The 25,000-nt window shown below is 41.6% G+C and overlaps 1 long non-coding RNA gene and 1 pseudogene across 1 annotated transcript in view; one reads left to right on the top strand and one right to left on the bottom strand.

Moving 5' to 3' along the window:
* LOC137634249 (uncharacterized) overlaps positions 1-25,000 on the bottom strand; it is a 132,216-nt gene that overhangs the window by 51,065 nt on the left and 56,151 nt on the right. The window lies entirely within an intron of this gene.
* Positions 1-25,000, top strand: part of LOC137634248 (uncharacterized) — a 100,866-nt pseudogene that overhangs the window by 51,902 nt on the left and 23,964 nt on the right.

Here is a 25,000-nt window from a genome sequence, read left to right as displayed (position 1 = left end):
TATATATATATATATATATATATATATATATATATATATATATATATAATATATATATATATATATATATATATATATATATATATATATATATATATATATATATATATATATATATATATATATATATATATATATATATATATATATATATATATATATATATATATACACACACAACATACATAACAGATTTTTACATAAGTAAAATCTACTTTTGAGTGAGATAGCCATGTCGTCCTGATGGAGGGTTCTCAATGGCAGCTTTCTACTTGGGATATTTCTGCGAGCAATATACAGAGAATTTTACCTAAGAGATACCACAGAGTTCTAACCTCCGGAGCGAATATCCCGAGAGATATCGTGTATAAATCTGGGATGTGTTAACAAGCCATGGTTATCCTTTCCCGAATAAAGTTAACCTTATCTCGAAGGATAAGGAATAGGGTAGGATACGAGGGAGAGAGAGCCGTTACAACTCCAGATCTCAATGGGTTACAACTAACACATTTCCTGTTGAACCATTCCAGGAGCAGCCATTGCATGACACGAGGCCCCATATTGAAAATTGGGGAGGGATGAAAAGTAACGAGCGGGCCATCAAGAGGACATGGCAATCTTACCAAAAATAGTTTTTTTTTCTATGTCAAAATCCATTTTTTTGGGCTCGAGACATGTCTTCCTGATGGAAGTGTACCAGAGAATTATTATTTTCAGCTGTAGCAAAGAGATGTTAGAAGGATCTGGAGAGGTTTGAGTTCAAGAACCAGAGGTTACCAATTGCTCTTGGGCCACTTGGGAACCACTAGAGCCGCTGTTCTCTTGAAAGTTCGCAATTTGTTCAGGATCTTTATTAGGAGGTTGAATGGTGGAAATAGGTAGATGTGATACCACTGGCTCCAATCCAGGGCCGCGGCATTCGTTCCTGTCGCCTCCGGATCTAAGTATGGTGCTACATACCGAGGAAGCTTCTTGTTGAGGCTTGTCGCAAAGTGATCGATTTGCAGTTCTGGGACTTGCTGTAGAATGAAACTGGATGATTTTGCATACAGAGACCATTCTGTTTCCAGAGGCTTGAATCTTGACAGGGCATCCACTGTCACATTGTGAACCCCTTTGAGGTGAACTGCCGAGAAATGCCAATTCCTCCGCTTTGCTAAAGTGAGGATGGCTAGAATCACATGGTTGATCTAAGGAGACCTGGAGCCCTGTCTGTTGACATGTTGGACTATCGTCCTGCTGTTGATGACTAATTTGATGTGTGATTTTGTCTTTGGGTTCAGTCTCTTCAGAGTCAGAAATACTGCCATAGCTTCCAGAATATAGATATATTTCCGAGATGTAATTGACCTCAAACTCTGTACTTTCTTGGAAGGTGAGTGCCCCCCCCCCCAACCTTATTTCGAGGCATATCTGTGAATTGTTACAGAAGAAGGGGGATACTGCAAAGGGACCTGTGTCAATAGGCTTCTGGCAGTGGACCACGACTTCAGCTGCTTCCGCAGTAAGACTGCAGTTTTGTGGTTAGGATCTCTACAAGCTTTTGATGCCTTTCTTCTCCAGACTCTATTGGCATCCTTGAGTCTTGCTTTTAAGGTTGCGTCTGTTAAGACAGCGAACAATAGTGAACCCAAGACTCTTTCCTGTTGCCGCCCGGTGAGTAATTTTGAACAAAGTAAGCACCTGAAAGAGTTTGCGATTTCCTTCCTCTTGCCTTGCGTGAAAGATAGAGTGTATGACTTGAGCTGGAGACAGCCTGGACTTTTCGGAGTTGATCTGGAAGCCCAAAGACTGTAGGAATTTCATGACTTCTTCAACCGTCAGAAGACACTCTGACTTCATTGCAGCCCAGACCAGCCAGTCACCTAGAGGTCTCTGTTCTGTAACTATTGGACGATGGCTTCGACTAGCTTTATAAAAATCCTTGGAGTTGTATTGAGCCCGAAGGGCATAGCACTGAATACATAGGCCTTTCTTGCCAGTCTGAAAGCAAGGTAGGGGGAGAAGTTCTGACCTATCGGAAGATGCCAGTAGGTGTCTGTAAGATCTATGGAGACTGTGTAGGCCTCCTGGAGTAGTAGGGTCCATATTTGCAAAGTAGTCAGCATCTAGAGTTTATCATTCAGAATGAATTTGTTTAGTGGAGACAAGTCCAGAATAGTTCAAAGAGTGCTCGAATCTTTTTAGGGGACGCAGAATAGCTGCCCTTGAAAGTTCATGGATTTTGTGCAACGGATGACTCTGGAGAAGATCCTGTACATAATCCTCCAAGAATTGGGTTTTGGGTTGGAAGAACCTCTTGAAGTGGGGTGGTTTCTATCTCCATATCCAGCCTAGTCTTTTTGAGATTATACTGTGAGCCTAAGGAGTGACTCCCATTGATCCCTGAATATGTAAAGTCATCCCCCTACCGGGAGCTCCTCAATGTTGTTGTGAAGAACCTGCCTCTTTAACTGCCTTGCCTCTATTTCCTCGAACACTCTAAACTGACCGCCCTTTCCAGACCTTCCCCTGCCACTAGCACTCTCCTTTTGAGTTCTGACAGCGTGAAATGTAGTGGTGGCTCTCTCATACACCGGTTTGAAGGCTGGAGACTATGATACATACTGCTGGGAGACCGTGTACACAGTCTGAGGAATGACGGCAACTGAGGCTGTCGTGACAGGAAAGGATTTCCTTCCCTTAAAGTGTCTCCCGGGCTTCTTGCTCTAGGATTGAGGTCCTTCACCGGGGGTAAATTCCCTTTTAGGGGAAATATCCCCCTTCTTATTCTCCTGAGCCGCTTTGTTCATGACTTCCTTAACCAATTTCTTGGGGAAGAGGTCTTTCCACCACATATTGGAGTCAATCAGCTTTCTAGGTTCATGACTGATCGTAGCTGCGGCTTGGATGTGTTCTATATGCGCTTTTTTGGCTAGGAAGAAAGCATAGAGATTTTTAAGGATCATGGCTAGATGAGTCTTTGCCAGGACTGAGAAGAGATCAGATTTGGAAGAGTTTCCAATTAGTATCTCTAGATAAGATTGGGAGTATAAAGAGGCAGATAGTCCCTATTTAGCTTCTAATTCTCTCTTAATAGGGATATGGGAATTCTAGGCAGTTTCTCATTAAACTGCTGGCCTCCGATGTCTTGATCTAGTTTTCCAAAGGTAAAAGTATGTTGAATATCCTCCCAACTGACTGAATCATAAGGAAGGGCTAGGGAGACATGTTTGCACTCCTCTAACACTGGCAATGGTCTACTCTCCACTACTGCTTTCTTTACAGCCTTTAAGCTTTCAGAGGCAAAAGGAAAGACAGTATCCTTGGTAGCTACAAAGGTAGCCTCCTTCCTGCCGAAAACAGAAAGTTGGGTATTAGGTGAATTCAGTCGACTTTAGCTCCTTAACCAAAAGAAACTGAGCCTTGCTATGGTCCAGGATGATTGTTTCCTTAAGGATCGTATCATCCCTAATGAAGGCTTCCGAGTAAAGCTTTACATAGCAGTAAGGATAACTATCAATTGATTGGAAGAATTCCAAGTCTGAGACTGACTTGGAACCCAAACCCTCCCCGATATGGAGATACCCTGCACTTAAGGCCATATGCTCAGCATAACGCCAAGGGTTCTTAACTGTGCGTTAGGTAGACTTAAAGTTGAGGGAGCCTTAGAAGTAGGTGCCTTTTGTAGACCTTCTATTCTCGCCATTAGGTTCGCGTGCCTTTTGTAGACCTTCTATTCTCGCCTTTAGGTTCGCTTGAGAACGTTCATGTTTGGCTTTTAGGTTTTCCATGGAGGATTTCATGGACGCCATAAATTCCATTTGCCCTGGAAACGTAGGTATATCCGGCGTAGGAACAGGGGTGAAGGTAGAAGCTGGGACCTGAGCAGCAGTGATGGGGAACAAGCTAAAAAAGTGTTGGGAACTCTACTCACCCGAGGTACATCCAATGACTCCTCAGAGGCTTCTGTGATCAGCAGGTTCCTCTCCCTCTCTTGCAGAGTGTCCCAGACTTCATGATCCACATGATCTACTGGTATCTGCGGGAGTTGAACCGCGGGTAATAGGCTAAATAATCCTACCAGCTAAAATATTGCTAAGACTACAAAATAATGGCGACTCATGTCAAAATGCTCCGAAATCATTGGAGATTCATGAAAAACGATCAATGATAGTGTGGTAGGAATATGGAGGAAGGGTTCACACCAAAGGAACACCAGTACCTCCAAAGTCGGTCTATAAGACAACCTAATATGGCAAACTCACTTATTATACTGCCTAAGCCAGCAACATTAAGGCAGCAATTTCTAGCAGAAAAGAAAAATCGGACCTATCACCACCCCAGGTATGTCGGAACAACGTGGCTGAGGAATTGTCAAGTCAACCGGAAGAGAGTGGACAATCCCATAGGGAAGGGTCCACAATCAGTGGGAGAGTTACAGGAATGAAAGGCAGTGAATATGGGAGCCTGCCAAGACCTGGTCATTATCATTAAGTTATGAAAAGAGGGGGTTTAGCCGTAAGATAATGAGAACCGTACAAGACGGCCAGGACGCTAAGAATTGGAAATTCAGAGGATATCCTGACAACCAGGCAGGATCCAATCGACCAACTACAGATGGCAATGCTCCTCAGATATAGAAGAGGATAGGAAGGAGCAGATGACCAGTCTAAGGCTGCAGCTAAAGGGGCAAAGGCAATATCCAACACACAGCCAACACACAACCAGTGCTAGAAGAACCCAAGTTGATATGACCAAAAACAGAGACAGAAGGCGACACTTCTGCCAAGATAGACTAACCAGGCAAAGAAGTCAAAACTCCACAGCAAGGGGTATATAGCAGAGGATGGGAAGGTGCAGTCACAGAACAGGCAACTGCCAAGGCAGCAGAGGAGAACCCCAAGGGTGCCAACTCTTTGCCTGAATAGGGTTAGGCCATAGGAAGAACTGTGCAGGCAGGCCTAGCCCACCTAGCGGGTGAGGGAAAAACTCATTTGCTAGGGTAAGATGACTAGACAAGAGGAACTGTAGTTCCCTGTACAGTCAGGTTATGGCCTAATCAGAAAGGGGAAGGGGCAGAGAAATCAACCAAGGGTGGTTTCTAAGGCGGTAGAGAGATTTAGTTCAGGGAGGGATAAATCTCACCCACCAAGGGTCAGGATAGATAGCCTACAAGCTATCCTGTCTAAGAATGTCAACGAAGACAGGGATGGGAATAAAGTTCTACTGCAGGTAGACACACTAGCAGGCCCAAGGGGAAGGGAAAAGGATGGTGATGGGAGACTCAGAAATTGGTAAGGCGCCTGGACAGGAAGGCCTAAATGCCACATTAGAACAGGAATAGTGTTCTAAGTGGTCTGCAGTGATAGGGCACAAATGACAATTCCTCACAACCAGCCATAGCCTACCAAAAACTAAGAAGGAAGCCTAAGAATGAGTAAGGCAGCACAAGGGGTCTACCAGTCAGCATTAGAACAGGGGGAAATGAATTCCAATGGAAAAACAAAAAGTAGACACAGGAAACAAGTTCCAAAGACCTGTGCCGCCTCGCCAAACATATAGGCTAATTGGAAAGTGAAAACAGTTACCCTAGGACAACAGTTCTGTAATACACTATCAAACTCTCAGAGGGGCCTTCAGGACCGCAGCTCCACGCTGTGACAAGTCGATAGCATGGGAGGATGAACAGCCTCATGAAACCAGTAAGGTTAGGTGAAAGAAGGGGGTGGTGCACAAGTGTAAATTCACCAGGCATGGCTGCTGGCCAGGGTGAAGCTAGCCTAAATCAATGCTAATAAAAATCACACAAGGTGGGTGGAATACCCATAATCATACCACACTGTAAAAGAATGATGTAAAACATATTCCTACAATAATATGACTAAATTACTAAATATTTCTAAGCAATTTGGAAACATGATGCAATGGCACCAACCGCATACTGGCCACAGACAATAAAAAGCATGCAAATTAAACAAAAAATGAGGAGATGCAAAATTCTCCAACACACAAGAAAAGGGTATCCAACCTAGTCGACGAGGAAGAAGTTGAAGTATCCCTGATTGCTAAATCACTCAAAAAGGTAAGAAAACATGAAGAAAAACTGCGAGCTACCATCAAAGATGGTGTCTGCAAAAAAGAATAGTTCAACAGGATACTTGTTAGTTGAGATCGAGAGTTTTATGGCTCTCTCACCCATGTATCCTACCCTATCCCTTATCCTTCGAAACAAGGTAAACAGTATTTGGGAAGAATAAACATGGCTTGTTATTAACACGTCCCTGATTTATACACTGTATTGTATCTCTCGGGATATTCTCTCCGGAGGTAAAATTCTCTGGTATATCACTCACAGAAATATCCCAAGTAGAATGCTGCCATTGAGGAACTTCCATCAGGATGACATGGGTCGAGCTCCATATATATATATATATATATATATATATATATATATATATATATATATATATATGTATGTATATGGTTACTCACTTTGTTTGTTGGAGTTGAAAGTGAGGTGAATGCTTTAATAATTGGTCGAAGATTAAAAGTGATAGATGAGAGTGGGCATTAAATCGGCTGTTTGTTTGCAGATGATACTATGTTGGTTGTAGACTCGGAGAAGGTGGTTGATTACTGACATTCCGGAAAGTGGGTCACAAACAGTAAGGTTATGAGATGCACGAGAAGGGAAGGTAGGGCTAGATTTAATGTCTTGTTGAATGTAGACTTACTTGAGGAAGTAGAGTACTTTAAGTACCTGAGTTCTGTTATTACTACAAATAGTGGAGTGGAAGCTGATGTATATAAGAGAGAGAAAGAAGGATGTAAAGTGTTGGGATAGTGATGGGAGTGGTAAAGAACAGAGGGTTAGGAATGAATGTAAAGAGAGTTTTGTATGAGAAAGTCATCGTACCATCTGTGATGTATGGATCGGAGTTGTGGGGAATGAAAGTGGAGAGACAGAAATTGAATGTGTTGAGATCAACTGTCTGAGGAGTATTGCTGGTGTATCTCGATCAGATAGTGTTTGGAACGAACTCGTGAGGTTGAAAATGGGTGTAAGAAATAAATCAACAACTAGAGTGGATATGAATGTTTTGGGGTACTGTATTTTAGCTATGTAGAAATAATAGAAAATAGCTGTTTGCGGAGGAAGGTGATGAATGCAAGAGTTGATGGGAGAAGTACGGGAAGGGGGCCAGGGTTTGGGGTTGTTGGATGGACACAGGTGATAGAACAGTAGATCTGAGAGAGGCAAAAGAAAGTGCAAGAAATAGGAATGAATGGCGAGCGATTGTGAGATTGTGATGCAGTTCCAATAGGCTTTTCTGCTTCCTCCGGTCGCCTTAGTCTGCTGGGGTAGAGGTAGTAGGGGACTCAGCATATGAAGCTTAATTTTTGGTGGATGAAGGGAAGGTTGGGCTATGGCATCCTAGCAGTACCAACCAAACTCTCTAAATCCCCTGTCAGGCTGGGAGGAACGAAGAGAAGAAAAGTTCCATTCTGTCTTTTTTTTTTATGCCGGCTACCACCATAAATTAGGGGAAGTGCCTTGGTAGATAAAATAGATATGTATGCGTATACTCGCAAATGTGCAACAAGTAATTATGAAAATTGTAGCATGCAGCATTTCCCTACCAGTAGGACATGAGAAGATGCTTCCTCACTTCAGGACTCCGGAAGAAATAATACCTTCGTCTGTATACTTAAACTGTTTTGTAATTCATCAAACTTCCTAATAGTTTGAAACTACTCATTGGCCATTATTCCTGTCTTTTTTTTTATGCAGATTGTCAGCTAGCAACCTTAGCGTGCATACGCTCACAAGCAGGTCAGTCATTTCAGCGCATCCATTCCACCCTTTCTTCTTTATTTGCTCCTTATGAGAAAGTCGGACACTAAAATGCTTTTGTCCATTAGATTTCTCAACCGTTCTGTCTTGAGTCGTGCTTTTTTTCCATAGTGACGTACCTTTCGATTCCAGTGAACCATGTTTTGCTTGTCCTTTTCGTATGGTTTATGTACTTAAAGGCCTTTTGGGTCTAAATTATCCAACTCCCTTTATCTTAGAACCACAATCATAAGAACGTTTCTTAAAACAATCCGTTGTATAAGTTCTACTGAAATGAAATGGAGTGACAAAATATAAACGGAATTAGACATTAGAATTCAGCTGTTCCATGTGGTTTTCATATAATCAGAGTAGGCAATAAGAGAAATCGGTTAATTTATTATAGTAAATTAACCGACTTATCTTATTGTATAATATAAATGAAGACAAAAAAGATAGGTGAAAGATCGCAAAATGGATGAAACCTGAGGTAAATCTCATGCCTTTGGAAAATAGCAGATGCACTAAATCTTAATTAATGGTCATGGAGAGAGCGAAGCAACTTAGAGTAATATTTAGTGATACCTGGGAGAGAACTAATTGTAGGAAGCACTTTATGGAAAATGAACACTCAAATTCACCTATACTTAGGCAAGTGAAGAAACTTATACTTTGAAGCATTAGTTTTGCTTACAGGCATAATAATTTTAACACCTATTGGAATTTGCTGGTAGCCAGCGCTTTCTGGCAGTCGAATATGACAGAAATCGTTGGCAGCTGTCATTGACACTTGGAAAAAGATTCATTTATTCTGTCCGTGATTATGAGCTCTCGTGAAATAAACTATCAAACAATAGTAAGCATAGAGTTTAGTAGGGACAACTGTTCCTGGTAATCACTGGGTTTTATATCAATTGGGTGATTGAAAAGGCACACAAATACTTTTTGTTAATCCTTGGCGAGAAGGAATAGAAAAAAAGAGAAATGAATTCTTAAAAGGTAGATCACACCCACCCCCGCCAAAGAAACGGTAAAACAGTCCTTTCTAGGATTATAACGGATGAGGATAGTAATACTACTTGTAAAACTTCAAGATACATTACATACCATTGATTCTGAGGCAATTGGCAGTACTTTCATACCTTAGCCCTCCCGACTAATTTCGCGAGAGTAGGCTTCTTTCCACTGCCAAAGATTACGTTGAATTACTTTGTTGAAACTCTACTCCTGAAATTCAAATAGATCAACCTAAAACAACTTTGGTCAATAGATAAATTTGAAGATAATTCGATTTTTAAACGTAAATAAGATATGAGCAGGTACGAGAAAACTTGATTTTGATCTGTTTTCTTTATAATAATGTGAATATTATATAAAATTTTAAATTTTCAGCATCAAAATAATATATTATCCCTTTCATTCTTTTGTTAATTAGAATATTTTTTTTCCAATATGTATACATGATAAAAAAATATATCAATATCCAGTGAAAATTAAAAAAGAATAACCGACTGAAAACATAAATTCAAATGTAAAGGAGCAGTTCAATTACAAAAGTCTATTCGTGTTTTGATAATTGATTAAGGATGAAAGGCTAAGTCTCTTGCCATAGAATATTAAAAAGGGACAGCATTATATATATATATATATATATATATATATGTATATATATATATATGAATATATATACATATATATATATATATATGTGTATATATATATATATATATATATATATATATATATATATATATCAGTGATCTACATACACAGCATGTTTACGTAAGCTGACAAAAGATAACAGGATATTACATGACATTCTCCAAACTAAATAATTTTCCAAAGAGAGAGAATCTAAGAATTTGTTTATCTACAATTACTTTGGAAAGATAAAACGCTATAACCTTTATTTATAATGCCCATTAAAACATATCAAGTGATGATGGTTTCACTGCCTGATATGTGTGGAATGATCTCTTTGCTTTTATTTTTCATCTTCATTTATTTATTCTTGGTACCGCTCTGGCTGGGCCCTGTCATCGTCTCTCCAAGTTAGCATGACAGCATGGCATAGTTGCATGCGTAGCATGATAGGTACCAATAAGCCTGCTGTGAGTGGCTTTGACGATTACCCACTTAATTAAGGGATAAATTGTTACCTTGATTTATTCAATTAGTTTAGCTCGTTGCAGACAGGTAAGTCCCTATGTCAGTGTGGATCATATCAGGAAAATTACTTTCCTTTATTAAACTGAAGGCCATATGCTTTGCCTGCGTAACCAGCTGCACAAAATTATTCTGTATTCAGGGAATGAGTGAATTACTCTTATGATAAGAACACTGGCGTTTATTTAATGTAAGATAAGATTGAAGTCCCAAATTGTGATATAATCTAAAAAAAGAGTATATCGCTGTAATGCGGTAAATATCCAATTGCAAATTCTCTTGTGGTGAAATTATCTCATTGTGTTGATATGATCATACAATAGTCTATATATGTAACTTAGGAAATCTTCTGTGTAGGAAAAAAATAGTCTACGTTCATAGTGTGGTAAGTACTTCATAAAAAATGTGCCTAAAATGAGACTGCATTAATTTGCTTGTCGCTTTTGTGGCATGACAACCGTTGAACGATAGAAGATGAGTGAATTGGTGTCGTAAAACTTTTTGTTTTTTTGCAAATCTGCTTACTTTCAGGTCTGCTTCCAGCTTGCATGTGGACGAATGCACTACTCAGACCATCTTGTCTGTTCTTAATGAAAGGTAATTTCTTTGGCTGTCAATTTTACCCGTTTAGTTTTTTTGTTTCTTCACCTGATCTGCTTTAATTCTATTTTCTGGTATACTTAGATTTTTCCCTATCTTTTCTATGTTGCTTTAACTTCCATGGTTTATCATGAGCTTTTGAAAGTAGTGCTGCCCCTCTCTAATTAAAATAATTCTAATCAAATAAATGATACTTTGTACCAATTACGTGAAACTGTTTTTGTGAGAAGAAATGCAATCTTCAAGGGATTATTACATTGTTTTCTTTTTACTTACAATAAACAAGTGGGAACATTTCCGCTTTGCTAGTTTTAATGCAGACCAAAAAAAAAAAAAGGTCTATGGTTAAAAGCATGTACTTAAGGTTTATTATGTCTTACATCCCAGCCCTTAGCTCTTGTCTGTGATAGAAAAGAAAAAAGTGATATCACCATAGTTTTCTTTATACAGAAGACTGTTTCAGTCCGTATAAAATATCAATAGGAAAATTAACAGCAATGATTGAAATTATGGAACAAGTGGAGTTATATTGTTCGTAATTGAAAAATAAATGTATTTTACTTATTTCGTCATAAAGTGAAGTACTACTTTGGAATCCTGAATATGGAATAAAAATGCAATTTAACTGAAACTTCTTTGGTTAGAAAATGAACTCTGCCCCGAATTCAATTCCCTCAACTCCGAACCCTCCCAATCCCCCCCAGACCTTCCAGCAGAAGTGGCAGGAGCGGGGAGCGGTCGCCCTTCGAGGGATCCTGCTGTGGTTCTTCCTACGTTTCATCCGAGTCTGAGTTGGAGGTGGCCAAATATAGGGTAAGTCAACAGATTAATTCTATACTATGGCTATATTTGTAGTTTTTGGATTGACCATCTAGCCTTTAGCTGTATTTGTAAACTTATTAATTCCTGAACCTTTACTTATAGCCTTCAAGTTTTCTTCGATTATCCTCAGCTGAAGTCTTACATTCGTATATATTTATATGCTTATTATATAATTGCTATATATTCACTGCTTCTTTTTGCAATGCCTATATCCAACTTCAGTTAAAGTAGTGTGTCTATCATATACCCCATTGCTTGCTACACTTGGTATTTTTCTTCCATTTTCCTTTGACCTTCAATAGTAAAGATATATAATATATTGCACCTGACTTTCATTCATGGTGGAATCTACAAATAATTTCCTCTCTCAGGTCGTTTTGTTAGGAGAGTCCGGAGTTGGAAAATCATCTTTAGTGACCCAGTTCATGACCTCAGAATACATCAATACTTACGACGCTTCACTAGGTAGGTCATGTAAAATCTCCGTCAATTTCACGAAGGTACAGTGCACCGAGGTAGTTTGAAAATGACCATTATTAGTTTGTATGCTATTCTATCAACCCAAATCACATACTGAGTTGAGCAATCGGATAGCGAGTTCTAGAAAATCTATTTATTGTATTCACGATGAGTTCATATTGAATTCTAATTGATAGTTATAATTGTTTTTAACGCAAGATAGCTGGTGATACAATGTCAATTTTTCCCATAAGAATGATCATATGATAAATCGATTTTGGCCTTTTCCCATGAGGTTATTTTCTAAGGAAGAAGCCTTAATATCTATCAATATATATTTCAATAATAGGCGTCTATAAATGATTATAAATGTTATTGAAATGATGTAGTGATAAACAGAAGGCCTGAACGCCTTCGAGATAAAATTGATAAAGTTACAAGGAAGTGTTAATTGCAGTTAATCCAGCAATACAAAAAAATGGGGGGGGGGGTCGAAAAACATCACCAGAGCAACTATTTTAGAGCTATTTTTCATGTATTTGAAATCATTTTCTCCTCATAACTGCATTTGTTAGGTGAATAGGCAATATGAAATAACATCTCGACAGAATATATGAAAGATTTCAGCAGATATCTTTATAATTACCCTTAGTACGGGAGTATGGTGTAAATTCCCATCAAACCTCATCGGTTTACTACCTGTGAGTTATATCTGTAATCATCAGATTAATTATAATTATAATTAATTGATTAATTAATTAATTAATGTAATTAATAAATGTAATTAATTAATTGATGTAATTCATTAATTTATTTAATTAATTAATGTAATTAATTATTAATGTAATTAATTATTAATGTAATTAATTATTAATGTAATCATTTAATTAATGTAATTAATTAATCGATGTAATCAATTAATTGATGCAATTAATCCATAATGTAATCAATTAATTAATGTAATTATTTAATTAATGTAATTAATTAATTAATGTAATTATTTAATTAATGTAATTAATTAATTGTAATTATTCCATTCAACTATCCATCAATAGCAATTCTCGATTCTTCGACTACCAGTTTGTCTTTCCACTTCTTCCAACTTGCTTCATGTAAAAAAGACAATCTTTTTATTCCCAGCTCATATATGATGAATTTTTAAAGCTTGAGAGAGAGAGAGAGAGAGAGAGAGAGAGAGAGAGAGAGAGAGAGAGAGAGAGAGAGAGAGAGAGAGAGAAAGGATGATTTCAATCTACCACATTTTTTTGCTACATTCTTCTTGTAGCAACTAATGACCGGAAGATATTGATTATTGTTTGAGTTTTATCAAAGTTCGAAGGTTTTCGTAAAATCGTGAAAACTTTTTTAATTACTTCATATTAGACATATCTCCGAAATAAAGCCTGGTTTTTATTTCTTTGAAGATTTATTTTTTTCTTTATTCCTTTTATCTATTGTACTAGTCTTGTTTTATATAAACAACAACGATCACTATACTATAGTCAATTTTTTTTAGCGAGGCAGATTTGCACCGACTCGCAGCGGTGCCCTCTTAGCTCGGAAAAGTTTCCTGATTGCTGATTACTTGGACAAGATAATTCTAACCAATCAGCGATCTGGAAACTTTTCCGAGCTATACGGGCACCGCTGCGAGTCGGTGCAAATGCGCCTCATTAAAAGAAATTGACTATAGTTAACTCAGCTTTGTTTGAAACATATGTTACATTTACCCCGGTAAATTCATTGAACAATTATAGAAATGTGGGGTTTTGATGCCACTTAGATTACAAGTGACATTAAACAAAAATCGTAGGAATCAAATTACTTTATAATTGCATTATAATTTCCAGATACGGAACAAAGAGAAAGCTAGCCGATATAACAGCCATATAAGATTTTTCTGAGAATGGATCTTACTCCCTCAAAAATTTTCTGAGAATGGATCTTACTCCCTCAAATATTTTCTGAGAATGGATCTTACTCCCTCAAAAATTTTCTGAAAATGGATCTTACTCCCTCAAAAATTTTCTGAAAATGGATCTTACTCCCTCAAAAATTTTCTGAGAAAGGATCTTGCTCCCTCAAAAATTTTCTGAGAATGGATCTTACTCCCTCAAAAATTTTCTGAGAATGGATCTTGCTCCCTCAAAAATTTTCCGAGAATGGATCTTACTCCCTCAAAAATTTTCTGAGAATGGATCTTACTCCCTCAAAAATTTTCTGAGAATGGATCTTACTCCCTCAAAAATTTTCTGAGAATGGATCTTACTCCCTCAAAAATTTTCTTAAAAAAGATTATATCGAACTGAATTCAGCAAAGTAAACAAAAACACTTAATTTACCATCAGGAATATGCACGCACCAAAGCATGCATAGACATAAAATAAAACCCTGAATGACACTAATATTTACATATGACGTTGATACATACATACACTAGGAGAGAGAGAGAGAGAGGGTGCAGTTTAAATTTACTGCAGTATTAAATCGAAAATAATTTGTCTTTATAGATTGTATTAGCATACTAGAATATTGGGCATGATATATATATATATATATATATATATATATATATATATATATATATATATATATATATATATATATATATATATATAAAGAGAGAGAGAGAGAGAGAGAGAGAGAGAGAGAGAGAGAGAGAGAGAGAGAGAGAGAGAGAGAGAGAGAGAGAGAGGAGATTTCATAGTATTAAAACTCGATGAACTTCACACAAAATATCTACCAAGATGCTCTATACCTAAACCTTGGAAAAAAACTTTATCATTATGCTAATTCAAAAATAAAGGGAGACACACATACCTGAAAAAGTTACCGCCCAATACGTTTACTCTCAGTAATATGTAAAATATTTACAAACATCATATAAGGCCGAATGGAAAGACAGCTAGACTTCGATCAACCAAAGGAGCAGGCAGGCATTAAAAGTGGGTAATCAACAACTGTCTACATTATTAGTTATTATTAGTACTTGCTAAGCTACAACCCTAGTTGGAAAAGCAGGATGCTAGAAGCCCAGGGGCTCCAACAGGGAAATTAGCTCAGCGAGGAAAGGAAACAAGGAAATATAAAATATTTTAAGAAGAGCAACAAGATTATAATAAATATCTTCTATTTAACTATAAAAAGTTTAACAAATCAAGAGGAAGAGAAATAAGATGGAATAGTGTGCCCGATTGTACCCTCAAGCAAGAGAACTCTAACCCAAGAGAGTGGAAGACTGATGCAGAGGCTATGGCAATACCCAAGATCAGAGAAAAATGGTTTAATTCTGGACTGTCCTTCTCCTAGAAGAGCTGCTTACCATAGCTAAAAAGTCTCTTCTACCCTTACAAAGAGAAAAGTGGCCACTGAACAATTACAGTGCAGTAAGAAGAAATTGTTTGGTAATCTCAGTGTTGTCAGGTGTATGAGGACAGAGGAGATTATGTAAAGAATAGGCCAGACTATTCGGTGTGTATGGGTAGGCAAAGGAAAGCTAGTGGAAAAATCACCAGAGTATGACAAACCACCATATGTGGTATTTTTAGACTATCAGAAAGCTTTTGATTGTTTCAAACACTTCAGCGGTAAAGAAAGCCCTTCAAAGACAAGGGATAGATGAATCTTATGTCAGAACACTAGAAGATATCTATACAGGAAGTACAGCAACCCTAAATCAACATAAAGATAGTGTAAGTTTCGACTGAGAAAAACTTTTATTAAAACCCCAAGTTTGATAGCCAAAATTGTATTAAAACCCAAAGTTTAACAGTCAAACTGTTTTCCTTAAAAACCCCAAGTTTGCCAGTCAAACTTTTTTTACTTAAAAAAGCTGGGGTCGTGACCCCCAGCGACCCACCCCCTGGATCTGCTAGTGAGCACCATTAGCCAAATGAGATGCAATAGAAAGTTCAGAAGGCAATATAGTACAGCGGCATAGCACAAAAATTCATAAGAATTGTGCATTTTGTGATGGAAGCACCAAACATGGAGGAATGATAGAATATTATATTGGGAACATTTTCAGATATGAAACCACTTTTGTAGTAACCCCAAAGTGGCCGCCATATTGGATTTCAAAATGGCGGCTTACAAATCTTTAATTACAGATAATTCTGGTTATATACCAGCTAGAGACTAGGTATTAGTGTCTAGATATACATATTTGAGGTCAAGGAATTGAATGGTTCTAGTTAGAAGTTGATTTGGTGACGCCATATTGGATTTCAAGATGGTAGGCTAAAAAGAGAAATTTATGACTGATATATTTGGTTATGTGCCATGTACCAACCGTGTGTCACACAATTGTACATAATTCCTATTGTATATATTATGCTTGTATCTGCGCTCTTCCCTCGCACTAAAAAGAACCTGAATGATCATGTCTCCGGTTTTCCTCTGAACTTTGTCTGTCTCTCGAACATGCCATGTCCTGTTGCCTTGCCGTTTTGTATATAAAGGAGAGTGTTCTATAATAATAGAACTCAGTCGTTTCCAATCTGCCTTTGAGTTCACATCCTCTCTCGGCCCGTCACATTGGTGACCCCGGAAGTCGACTCGCTCCCACCGCCTTCCACCCCCACCCCCTCGCCCCTTCATCGTTGGTACTATGGCGGACTCTACGGCAGTTGGTGCTGCGGCCGCGCCATTCAAACTTTCATCGTTTGCCAGCGGAGAGGCGTTTGCTTGGTTTCAGCGCGCAGAAGTCCAGTTTCGTATCAGGGGCGTGACTCGCTCAACCACCAAAGCTGATTATGTTCTCGCGGCGATACCCGAGGAAACCTTCCCAGAAATATCCGACTGGCTTTGTGAACAAGGAGACACCCCAATAGCGTATGACGACCTCAAATCATACCTTCTGCAGCAGTACTCACCGTCGCCAGCCGCCCGTATAGCAAAGCTTTTTCAGCTCTCGCAACAACCGTTGGGGGACCAAAGGGATTCGCTTGCCCTCAGGGAAATGACCAGTATCGCTCGCCTTCAACCTGCCGCAGACGGCTCTCCTCGTGAGGTGAACCTACTCCGTGCCCTTTGGATACGCCGTTTACCTGAACCTGTGCGCGCTGCCATACCCGATGTCGATAGTTTACCCATAAAGGACTTGATGACCAAAGCCGACGCCCTTATGGACAGCCACTTCAAGACCTCCATCAACGCCTCCACCCCTGACGACGAGGATGCCTATTCTACGTCAACCGAAGCTGACATGAATGCCGTAGGACATACACGCCTACCCCGTGACGTGCCGAAGCGGCGACAAAGCCGCACACCACCCACCAATCGCTCGCGCCCCAACGAACGACTTCTACAGCCACTTACTACCTCCCATCCGCCGCAGTTTTGCTACTACCACTTCAGATTCGGGGCAACCGAGAAGAAATGTGCCAAAGATTGTCAGTGGCCAAAAAACGTGTAAGTAGGCCATCGCTTGTGGCGGTGGCCTCCCATGTTTCTAATCTTTTCTTTTTACAGGATGCAGGAACGGGCGTGCGATTTTTGGTAGACACGGGTGCTTGTCGTTCTCTTTTGCCAAGGAAACTCTTCAAGGCACAACGTAGTCTGTCTACATCTGCCGATGTCCGCTTGGTAGCTGCCAACGGATCTGCGATACCCACCTACGGTTGCGAGAACCTCACATTATCGTTCGGAAACGGTAAATTCAATTGGAAGTTTCTCGTTGCTGACGTCACAATGCCAATCCTCGGTGCGGATTTCCTCTCTCATTTCCACCTTCTGGTCGATGTCGCCCACCGACGATTGGTCAACGCAGACTCGTACTTGTCGACACCTCTTCAACCCGCCCCCTCTAACCTCGCTCTCCACATCAGCGCACCCACGGATGCCTACGCCCACCTCCTCACGTCGTACCCGGAAGTTTTCCGTCCAGAACTTCGCCAAACGCCCACGGTTCCTGCCAAGCACGGTATTTATCACCATATCAAGATGACGGGACCCCCAGTCTTCGCAAAATTCAGACGTCTGGCACCGGAACGATTGGCAGCCGCCAAACAGACGTTCGCCGAAATGGAGAAAATGGGCCTTTGCCAAAAGGCCTCCAGCCCATGGTCGTCACCCTTACACATCGTTCTGAAGAAAGACAGCTCCCTCCGTCCGTGCGGGGATTACAGGCGCCTGAACATGCAAACAGAACCGGATCACTACCCCCTCCCAAACATTGCCGATGTAACCTCCTACCTGCACAAAGCAAAGGTTTTCTCTACGCTCGACCTCCTGAAGGGGTATTATCAGGTGCCTATGAACCCAGAAGACATCCCCAAGACCGCCATCACCACTCCGTTTGGCACATACACCTTCAATTACTCCTGTTTTGGCTTTCGTAATGCTGGGGCAACGTTTCAACGTCTCATGGATGGCATCTTAGGGGACCTCCCTTTCTGTGTATGTTATGTGGACGACATACTTGTGTTCTCCTCCTCAAAAGAGGAACACCTCCGTCACCTGCGCATCGTGCTCGACCGCCTGCAACAAAACGGCCTTGTAGTCCGGTATGACAAGTGTACCTTTGGCGCCAACGAAGTGTCGTTCTTAGGGCACCGTATCACTCCTGAAGGAGTCCATCCCCTCCCTGAGAAGGTAGCAGCCGTTCAGAATTTCCCCACGCCCTCGACCGTCAAAGCTCTGCAGGAATTCTTGGGCATGATCAACTATTATCACCGTTTTCTGCCAGCCATTGCCGCCACTCTTGCTCCCCTCTACGCCTCCCTCAAGGGCAAGCCAAAGGACTTGAAGTGGGGTCCCCTTCAAGAAGCGGCCTTCTGCAATGCAAAGAAGGCCCTATCAACTGCTGCGGCTCTCACTTTTCCTATCCCACACGCCCCTCTCCTTCTCTCCACCGATGCCAGCGACGTCGCTATTGGTGCAGTACTCGAGCAGGTGGTCAAAGGCTCGCCCCGCCCATTGGCCTTCTTCAGCAGAAAACTGTCCAAGGCAGAATCGGGTTATTCTATCTTCGATCGAGAATTGCTGGCGGTGCACTTGGCTGTCCGTCACTTTCGCCATTTCTTAGAAGGTACGCCCTTCGTCATTCGCACAGACCACATGCCTCTGGTGCACGCCTTCACTCGACAGTCTGACGCATGGTCCGGCCGTCAACGCCGACATCTCTCCGCCGTGGCTGAATACAATTGCACCCTTCAATACGTCCCTGGGAAAATGAATCCCGTTGCCGATGCCCTGTCAAGAAACACGTTGGCTGCCGTTCAACTGGGATTGGATTACAACGCCCTGGCTGAAGCCCAACGACAGGATCCAGAGTACCAAACTTGTAGGACATCCTGCACGTCCCTCCGTTGGGAGGATTTTCCCCTCGAAAACTCCAACACCACCCTCCTCTGTGATGTCAGTACTGGTAGACCGCGACCTTGGATTCCTGCTCCCATGCGCCAACAGGTGTTTGATTTCATCCACGGCCTTTCACATCCCTCGTGCCGTTCTACTGCACAGCTGCTGAAGGCAAAGTTCATTTGGCACGGTATTTCTAAGGATGCTAAGGATTGGGTCCGTGCCTGTACTTCTTGCCAAACTTCCAAAGTACATCGACACATGGATTCAGGAGTGGGCACCTTTCCTCAACCTCAGCATCGTTTCGCACACATTCACGTCAACGTTGTAGGCCCCCTACCCACATCACAAGGACATCGTTACCTGTTTACCGTCATCGACCGCTCCACTCGTTGGACTGAAGCCATTCCCATGGAAACTGCAACGTCCGCCTCATGTACATCCGCCTTACTCTCTGGATGGATTTCAAGATTCGGTATCCCTGAGCATATTACTTCTGACAGGGGAACCACTTTCACCTCTCAATTATGGACGTCATTAGCGAATCTCCTGGGCATCACCCTACATCAGACAACGGCCTACAACCCCGCTGCCAATGGAATGGTTGAACGTTTTCATCGCACCCTCAAAGCAGCTTTGATGTCCCGCTGCAAGGATTGCAACTGGTTTACTCAGCTTCCCTGGGTCCTCCTTGGACTAAGGACCACTCCTAAAGACGCCCTCGACGTCTCGGCAGCCGAAATGGTGTATGGCGACCCGTTGGTCGTCCCTGCCGAGTTTTTTCCTTCTACAACCTCCTCCGACGATCTCCAGCGCACACGTCACGTCGTGGGAAAATTTACTCCGTGCCGCCAGACTTACAAGCCCCCAGCGAAGCATCACATACCAACGGACTTGCACTCTGCAACGCACGTCTTCCTGCGCAACGACACCAGCAAGCCACCGTTAACGCCCCCTTACACGGGACCTTTCCTTGTGATCCGACGCAGTCCGAAAGCATTCCTCCTAAACATTCGGGGCAAAGAAGACTGGGTCTCCATTGATCGTCTAAAACCTGCTTATCTTCTGCCAGATGACCCGCCTACAGTTCGCCTCTCTGGATCAGGGCTACCTATTTAACATGTACAGTATGTCATTTTTAGGGGGGGAGCCATGTACCAACCGTGTGTCACACAATTGTACATAATTCCTATTGTATATATTATGCTTGTATCTGCGCTCTTCCCTCGCACTAAAAAGAACCTGAATGATCATGTCTCCGGTTTTCCTCTGAACTTTGTCTGTCTCTCGAACATGCCATGTCCTGTTGCCTTGCCGTTTTGTATATAAAGGAGAGTGTTCTATAATAATAGAACTCAGTCGTTTCCAATCTGCCTTTGAGTTCACATCCTCTCTCGGCCCGTCACAGCCAGCTATATACTTGATTCTGGTGTCTAGATGTACAAATGTGAAGCCAAGGAATTAAATAGTTGTAATGAAACATGTTTTAATTCACATTATCAACTGATAATCAAGTGATAATCCCATAATTATTATGTACATTTATATGCATGTAATTATACACACGACAAGCAAGAGAACTTGCGTATCAATCAATTCGATAACACGTAAGTTCTGCACAGTTCCAAATCAGTCTGAGCAATCACCATCACAGTCACATAGTGCTGTGCATTTCAGAGCTGCTTTCTTACACTTGCATCTCCTACTGCAACCTTTTTTGCACCCACAAGAGATCAGTTCATAGCAGGATTTGGCAGCTTCTGGTAGTGTTGTGCACAAAGGATCAAACTGTCCGTCATTTTCCACTCACCCCCGGTCACATGGTGATGGTAGAGTGCAGCGTGGGACAAGAGACTGTCCCCAACAATATCCACCCTGGTACGTTGCCCTCTTCACATGCTGTTCTAGGGCTGCCTGTGTTGGAGGTATTGCTTCAATAGATCGCGCTTTCTTTGCAAAGAGTTTCTTCCTTGCCAGATTCACCTCTGAACATGTACATGTTGGGTCGTACAGGAGTACTATGTATCTCTCCAGGGTTGCCAATGTGTCCTCAGAAATCTCACTTGGTGCAGATGCCAAGGTCAGAAATGCATTTGTCACTTCTGGGAAAATGTCCCATACTGCCCATGCAGTTATCTTGCCACAACCTGCAAAGCTCGAGACTGTATCACACCCTGTGATTGCATGGAAGACTGGCAGTGCTTTGGATTTGTCTGGCCCCAGTGAAGCAGCCAGCTTGTGTGCTGCTATGTAGCGGAAGCTCTTGCCAGTACCAATTGCTAGCCATAGTTCATCGACTGCCTCATGTAGCTCCTGGGCCATCCACACAGCAAGAACCACCCCATCTGTGTCCACGGTACGGATGAGTATTCTGCGGTGTCCAGATTTAACAGCATCTGCTGCATGAACCATCATGCGCGTGTCCACTTCCTCGTGATTGCATGGGGCCAAAGCTGCTGTGTCTTCAAAGGGTGGTACAGCAATGTCCTGTTGATATAAGCATAAAAATGTCATATATTTGGTGAAGGCGGTCCACTGATCATCAAAAAAATCTATATGAAATTAACATTAATTTTTATATTACAGATCCATGACAATGTGGGTACATGTATTGACATATGATATAAACAGGGGGATTCAGATTGCCTGTTCACCGTCAGTAGCAATCAGCTGTTTCTCTGGCACATTAATGGACTCCATGTCCTGCTTAGACAGGAAGCGGATGAGTTCTTCCTTGTTCTCGTCGACACGGAGGAATGTGTGCCAGTTCCCTGGTAACAGGGCAGTGCCAGTAACACGTCTGCGGATTCCCTTGCCTCTGTTAGCCCTTGCAGTTGCCTTCAAGTTGCCTGAGTTTGCATAGCGGTCCCACACTAGATCCAGACAAGAATGATTTTGAAGCTGTGACAGAATGTATGGAACGAATACGTCTGTGGCATAGTCAAGAAATGTTTTGCTGTGGCCAGGGTTCAGCATTTGAACCACTGCAGCCCCATCAAGGATCACAGAAGAGACTTGTGGTGGGTGAGACGTTGGTTCAACAAGCTGTTCCAAAGGCCTCAGCAAGTCAGATTTGGAACCAAAGCGGATCCGTCCATTTTGTGATACTGCAGGCGGGTGTGCACTGTTCTCATGTTTGAAGAACTGCTCGAGATCACCATCTCTGGTTTGGCATGCGATGTATAGTCTGGAGAAAAGCTCTGAATCACTCCTTGCAGAGGCGCGTTGTTGCTTGCTCTTATTGGCACTTTTCACCTTGATGGATGCAAAGAATGGAATTTTGTTGCGTTTGATGACATCATTGAGTGGTTTGGATCTGTCAGCCAGACGTTCCTTCACAAATAAATGGAACTGATCTCGTCCCATCTGCACAGCTGTACGCACATTCTCTACTGCAGCTGGGCCCAGGATCTCCTGTGTTTCTAGGACCAGCAAATCTGTGCTTTCTTCTTCAAAGGGGTAGCCCATCTCCTCGACGACTGCTGTCAGTGCACGGACATCTTGGACAAATTTCTTCTGTACACTGTTGGTTTGCTCATGGTGGTGGGTGTGCTCTCCTCTTTGGTGCAGTTGTTGTGAGGTCTCAAATTCTGTGATGACCCAAGCAACTTCAGGGTCAGCCACCATCCACCGTTGAAGGGCACTTGAATTTTCAATGAGACCCACTGCCCTGCCATCACCTTTGACCATGGCATTGTTTTGCTCATGTGCCTGATCTAAGGCAATGGCGGAAAAAGCATGCCTGGTCTTCTTGGATGTGAATTGGCCCATATGGAACTTGGCAGCAACATCTGGATGTTTCTCTGCAAGGCAAACCATGTCCCTGATGTGCACTGGAAACCAGCGAGCATAGTGGACATGATCCAATGCAGCAAACCATGCAGCTAGCTCTGGTAGGGTGTCCATGTACAGTGTGAAGTTTGACTCTCTGAGTGAACGTATGAAGAGGAGTATAGAGAGCTCCAGGTGAAGTACAGTGGCCCAGTACTGAAACTGGGGACATGCTACTGCTCTCATGTCACACCATGCCTCAAACTGCAATAGGTCCTCATCTCTTGCTGTCGCTCTTTCTTTGTATCTAGTATATGCATGGTGCTGAAGTATGTGCAGGGCAGCAGCAGTTACCTGGTGGGCGCGTCTTGTACGGCTGACATGAGCTGCATGCAGGAAGGAGTCTGCTGTGCCTGTTGTTGCTATCTCTGCCTGAACCAATGCCTCTGTCCAACCACTGTTTTGCAGCCAGTTTCCTGCTGCCTTCCAAGCTGCCATCTCTGTGTGTAGAGCGCCTAGGATTGCTACAAATAGATCTTCACCAAATGTGTCTGGCCAGTTCCATTGCACCTCCTTGGCGATTGCATACAGTGGTTGGTCCAGTGTGATGACGAGTATCTGTCCAGGATTTAGCTCATTGACCGCTGCTTTCACTACATCCATGGCATGACGGATCATTGCCACTGAGTGGGCTTGGTCATGGAAGAGGGGTAGCAAGGCAGTGGGTGTGACTGTGATATTAGTATGCTGGGCTGCTTGGCTCTCTGCATGATATGCAGCCCATGAAATGTTTCCTGGATTCTGCGTATCGCCAATGTCACATGCATCCTTCACAGTCTGGAGCCGCTTCTTCTCTTTATCAAGCTCAGCTTGTGCAGGATTCCTCTGCAGTGACGCTTGGGTTCCAGCTGGTACATGGTTTTTTTGGGCTGGTGAAGTAACTGGTGGAAAATGACGGACAGTTTGATCCTTTGTGGACAACACTACCAGAAGCTGCCAAATCCTGCTATGAACTGATCTCTTGTGGGTGCAAAGAAGGTTGCAGTGGGAGATGCAAGTGTAAGAAAGCAGCTCTGAAATGCACAGCACTATGTGGCTGTGATGGTGATTGCTCAGACTGATTTGGAACTGTGCAGAACTTACGTGTTATTGAATTGATTGATAAGCAAGTTCTCTTGCTTGTCGTGTGTATAATTACATGCATATAAATGTACATAATAATTATGGGATTATCACTTGATTACCAGTTGATATTCATTACAACTATTTAATTCCTTGGCTTCACCTTTGTACATCTAGACACCAGAATCAAGTATATAGCTGGCACATAACCAAATGTTTTAGCCCACCATCTTGAAATCCAATATGGCGTCACCAAATTAACTTCTAACTAGAACCATTCAATTCCTTGACCTCAAATATGTATATCTAGACACTAATACCAAGTCTCTAGCTGGTATATATCCAGAATTATCTGTAATTAAAGATTTGTAAGCCGCCATTTTGAAATCCAATATGGCGGCCACTTTGGGGTTACTACAAAAGTGGTTCCATATCTGAAAATGTTCCCAATATAATATTCTATCATTCCTCCATGTTTGGTGCTTCCATCACAAAATGCACAATTGGTTTGCTATGCCGCTCCACTAATATAACATTAATGGTAATTAAGTCATAAATTTGACTGTCCGGGTATAAGAGTATTTGTTGATATATTTCCTCCGAAAATCATGAATTCTACGAGAAAATGAATAAGATTTACTCATCAAAGAGCATCATGGTCTTTACATGTGTAAGGAATGAGAGATGGTGACCTTTTATACTGATATTGAAATAACAAGCAAAACGAAACTCCTCGGGAAGAGAGTGCATGTATATGGAAAGAAATTAAAACGAGTTATTTACAAACAAACAACAAAATACTCTATTCTGGCTTTAGAAAGTCTTATAAAAAGGTAACACCTTTGAGATTTAAGTGTCAATATAGGTGATTTAAAATATCTCATTTAAATAAAGGCAATAAAGAAAGACTCAATGGACTTAATGCTCAAATATAAGAATTTT

The sequence above is a fragment of the Palaemon carinicauda genome, chromosome 44 (assembly GCF_036898095.1).
Source record: "Palaemon carinicauda isolate YSFRI2023 chromosome 44, ASM3689809v2, whole genome shotgun sequence".
Classification (NCBI taxonomy): domain Eukaryota; kingdom Metazoa; phylum Arthropoda; class Malacostraca; order Decapoda; family Palaemonidae; genus Palaemon; species Palaemon carinicauda.
The sequence above is the reverse complement of the archived record's forward strand: the minus strand, read 5'-3'. Positions and strand labels throughout refer to the sequence as shown.